Source organism: Bombina bombina, chromosome 4, assembly GCF_027579735.1.
Source record: "Bombina bombina isolate aBomBom1 chromosome 4, aBomBom1.pri, whole genome shotgun sequence".
In the NCBI taxonomy this organism is placed as follows: Eukaryota; Metazoa; Chordata; class Amphibia; order Anura; family Bombinatoridae; genus Bombina; species Bombina bombina.
Window position 1 is genome coordinate 215,829,184 of NC_069502.1, and position 4,576 is coordinate 215,833,759.

Here is a 4,576-nt window from a genome sequence, read left to right on the forward strand (position 1 = left end):
ATGCCCCATGGGTTCCACTAATCCTTTTGTCCAATTCTATTTCTCCAACATTAGAAACAAATGGGGAAGTTTGTAATTCACCCTTTTTGCTCATTAATGAAAAGTGAGGTTCTTCATAGTCATTATATGATACTGTGACATTCAGCAGGGAACTGCCAGCAAATACATTTCCTCTTGAATAAGAGGTTCCCTTATGAAGTTCCTGTCTTAAGGCCTGATGATCAAAAGCTCGCTGGCATGGAGTAAACAATGCACAATATTTAGGATTTATTTTAGACCTTATATTGTAATGTAGGAGTATTTTCTTCAGATTAAAAACTCTACATGGTGACATAAACATCTCTCAAATGAAAAATGTGTTTCCAACATTTTTTTAGGGACCAATCCATACTGACAATACCTCTTAGATCATTAACCTGAGCGGAGAGCTTTAGATCATCGGGGCCCTTAGACTCCACACAACTTAAAGGTACATGGATTTGAAAAAAAAAAGTTGCTCTTTCACAATAAGTGTCCCTTGTCCCTCTAAAATGTAGATGGTCACCTTAAAAATGTATATGGCCTGCAACACTAAGCATCATGATTGTTGGCTTATGGGGTATTTGGTCTCCAACATTCAGGAAATCTTACTCTTCTCTGCTGCAAGTTAGCTTCTCTATCTAAGTGAAGAGTTTGAACACTAAGGCCCTGAAGTTAAAAGCATCATTAGACCCACAAGACATTACTTTTATTCTGCCTTGCAAGTCTTGCAATCTGTAGGTCTGGCGATATTTTAAAATAAAGTGGGCTGTCTCTCTCTCTTCTGACCAGTGTCAAAGTGTCAATGTATAGGGATGCAATTTCAGCAAACGTCTGGCAACATTGTCAGTAATTTCAGATCTCGGGGGGGGGGCATGTTTACACAACTCTGAAAAGGTGCCAAGACTGATATGGCTGAAAAGGTGTATCTAACACTGAGGACAATGCTTTTAAAATTAGAAACTCACAGCAATGTTTGCCCATTAAAATACAGGTTACGCTCCCATTAAACGCCTAAGAGACTCCAACATAATGCCTATATATCCATTCATAATCTCTTTTGCTAATAAAGAACAAAAAAAAAACAATTTAATATTAAAGCTATAGGAGCTTTCAGGATGCGGGTATATTATATATGTGAAAAAACAAGAGAAACAATTGACAGTACCTAGCACTCACACATTACTATAAATTAGCAGTATTTGTAAAGACCGGGTAGTGTCAGAGACTGGAAATTTAATTTAAAACATAACTTTTACTATTCACAGTATAAAAATGGTAAAATATACCAAACAAAAATGGTGTAGTGCATAGAAAGTGATGTGGACAAACGTTTAAAACTTAGAATAAAATGAACAAATCAGGGCTGAGGTGAGAGACACAGAATCCAAAATTAGGTAACTGGATAAGTAGTAGACAAAAGGCTCAGCTCAAAGCTCAGGAATTTTGCGCGGATTGCACTGAAACTATCTATAAAAGGGGATTGACCCCAACAACATTATCTTAGCTGTGCAATACTGGCAAAGGAGCGTGAGTAAAGCCAATTGTCAAAGGAGCACAATAACTAAGGCGAGTGCCTAAAGATTAAACATAACCATTACCAGAGGTACAGAAAATTAGTGTCTCACACGCTCAGACAGGGCCTGATGCGCATTTCGCCGCTAGCACGGATTTCTCAGAGGCTAACTAGAGTCTGGTCATTAGCCCGGTATTTGTACAGAAAACAGCCGATCAAAATTGGCTGTAGGTACACACCTCTCAAATTAGCCTATCGCAAGTGATCTTCCGTCATTGGTCCAAGATAGGTCATGTGACTATACCTTGGTAATAGTAAATAGATTCATAGCCATATCCGTGACTTGTGTAAGTTAAAAGGACCTTTCTTTTATTCAAGTACACTTCAATTCATAATCCAATCTTTAGATTCTGCTTATGGATTCAAAGCAAACTATTTGTGAAGTCTTGTTAGGATTATTATTATAAAGTTATAGTATGAGTTGTTGTTAAGGAGACTCTTATGTGATCACGAATTATATGCGCAAAATGAACATTCATATACGCTCAAAAATTTCTTCTGTAATTTGCTAGTGATATACTCCACACAGTTAGATTTAGTATAACGATATTCCCTAATCTGTCAGTAGTACCAATGTACAATCATGATTGTGTGTGTACGTTGTCGTAGCAACTAGCATAAATGTTAACATAGAGATATTGTTAAGACATTACTGTAAATGAAACAGTGCATTACATATTAATTGCCTGCGGCAGAGTATCTGCACAGCTTTAATTTTACATCCAAATCGCCACCCCTTGATAGTGTTCGTACATGTAGTGTGAGTAATATAATTATATTGTCTCATTGGTGAACCAATAACAATATTATATATGTATATAAAATGTTTTATTTATATTTATTTTCTTGTTTAATGCTATAATATGTATTTTAATTCTTACCATGAGTTTAAAGTGTTTCTCCTTTCATTTTGCAACTATGCACTGTAAAACTAGAAATCCATGAATACTGTCTTCTATGACATATTCAAAAAACAAACACAAAGGAGAATATTTAAATATGAAGTAGCGTATCATATCCGCCGCAAATAGATAAATGCCAACAGCATATTCTGTCGGCATTTATCATTGCACCAGCATTTCTTGTGAACTGCTGGTGCAATGCCAGCCCCTGAAGATTTGTGGCCAATTGGATTTCTGTCCGCGGCCTCAGAGCAGGCGGACAAGTTATGGAGCAGCAGTCTTTAGGCCGCTGCTTCATAACTTCTGTTTCCTGCATGCCTGAAGGCTAGCCGGAAAAAAGGGGCATCAAGCTCCATACAGAGCTTGATAAATATGTCCCAAAATCTCCTTCCAAAAAACAAAGAACAAAACATGCAAAAAGCAAAAAAACAACGAGCAAAAACAAAATGCTACAATGTAAGCCTCCTAAGGTATTAACCGTTAACCTGTCACAACTCCCATAGCAATGTAAACCTCCAACACGAGTATTAACCCCTAATTGTATTCAAATAGAATCTAATGGCACCACACTTTAGGGCTTATCTATCAACCTGTCAACTGCAAATACGCCGGAACCCTGCATCGTATTTGTTGCGAGATTGATCCGACCTAATTATCAAACCCTCAAGACCGGCAAAAGTTGAAATTCATGACGTAACATACGATCTGCCGTCATTACAGATGTTCTGAATACACATTCAGCTCTATCTGACAAGTAGCGTTTACACCTAACACCCTAACATAAACCCCCGAGTCTAAACACCCCTAATCTGCCGTCCGACATTGCCGCAACCTAAATAAAATGTATTAAAACCTATCCCACCGTTCCCCGACCCACCACAACATAACTAAAGTTATTAACCCCTATCCTGCCGCTCCCTGACACCGTCACCACTAAATAAACGTATTAACTCCTAAACCTCTGGCCTCCCATATCACTACCACTAACTAAACCTATTAACCCCTAAACCGTCAGCTCCCCCCACATCGCCAAAAACTAAATGAAGCTATTAACCCCTAAACCTAACAACCCCCTAACTTTAAATTAAAATTACAACATCCCTATCTTAAAATAAATTAAAACTTACCTGTAGAATTAAAGAAACTATTTTAAACTATTAATTAACCTACCCTAACTATTATACTACAATTACATTAAACTACCAATTAAATAAACTAAATTACATATTTTAAGAAACTTAACCCTACTCAAATTATTTAAATATAAAATTAAACCTTATTAAAAGTATTAAGTTACAAAAAACCCCACTAAATTACGAAAAATAAAAAAACAAATTATCAAAAATAAAATAGAATTACACCTAATCTAATAGCCCTATCAAAATAAAAAAAAACCCTAGCCTACAATAAACTACCAATGGCCCTTAAATGGCCTTTTGTGGGGCATTGCCCCAAAGATATCAGCTCTTTTACCTGTAAAAAAAATGCAAACACCCCCCAAAACAGTTAAACCCACCACTCAACCAACCAACCCCCAAATAAAAAACCTTTCTAAAATAACCTAAGCTCCCCTTTGCCCTGAAAAGGGCATTTGGATGGGCATTTAGCTCTTTTGCCATGCCCTGAAAAGGGCAATCAGCTCTTTTACAAGCCCAAACCCAAAGCTAAAATAAAAACCCACCCAAAAAATCTTTAAAAATCCTAACACTAACCCCCGATGATCCACTTACAGTTATTGAAGTCCCGCTTGAAGGATCCAGCCAGCCAGCAAAGTCCTCATCCAGGCGGCAATAAGTCTTCATCCAGGCGGCCTCTTCCATCTTCATCAAGCCAGAGAAGTCCTCATCCATGCGGCAAGAAGTCTTTATCCAGACGGCATCTTCTATCTTCATCCATCCGGCATGGAGCAGGTCCATCCTGAAGACATCCGGCGTGGAGCATCCTCTTCAATATAGTCGCCGCCGTAAACTGGAACTTCAATGCAAGTGACGCCATCCAAGATAGTGTCCCTTGCATTCCTATTGGCTGAACGTTTTCAATCAGCCAATAGGATTAGAGCTGCTAAAATCCTATTGGCTGT